Below are 760 nucleotides of genomic sequence, written 5' to 3'. Positions count from 1 at the left end.
AATTTTTTGTATTTTTAGTAGAGACGGGGTTTCACCATGTTGACCAGGATGGTCTCAATCTCTTGACCTCGTGATCCACCCGCCTCGGCCTCCCAAAGTGCTGGGATTACAGGCTTGAGCTACCGCGCCCGGCCCACAAAATATCTTTAATTTGTTTAATATACAAGCACTTTATTGATGCATCAGTGCTCTTCACTATCAAAATATTGAAGCAAAAGGTAGTCCTACCTTGATATAAAATATGATTCATTATGGGTCTTCCGGAATAAAAATGTATCCTAAAACAGTTTCTAAATGAACTTATGATGGCTTGTGTGTGTTTATTTGTGTAAAGTCAATATAATATTTTGGCAAATTATATATTGAACTATCCATCGTAAACATAATCTAATAGGGCTACTTTCTTCTTAAGATTACTTCTAAACATATCAGCAAAACTACAGCAGAGATGGCCAGCTTTATTAGTACGTCAAAAAACAGACCTAGCAGAATAAATCTTCAGTCTAAATTCTTCATATTATGTATTTAAATATTTAGACTAGGATTTGTAACTTCTAAATGTAATTCTTCCAAGGGTTCATTTTTTTTTTTTTTTTGACTTGGGCTGGGAAGAGATACAATTAAATATGCAAGGAAAATACTAGTAAGTTTCATTAATGTGTAATTCAATTTGATTACAACAACGATTAAGCCAACACTTTATTTCGAGATCTATACTCTGATTACAGAATGTGAATTGCAGCAATCATGCAAGAAAATT

This window comes from Cebus imitator, unplaced genomic scaffold, assembly GCF_001604975.1.
Source record: "Cebus imitator isolate Cc_AM_T3 unplaced genomic scaffold, Cebus_imitator-1.0 Scaffold956, whole genome shotgun sequence".
Taxonomy (NCBI): Eukaryota; Metazoa; Chordata; class Mammalia; order Primates; family Cebidae; genus Cebus; species Cebus imitator.
Note: the sequence above shows the minus strand (reverse complement) of the source record.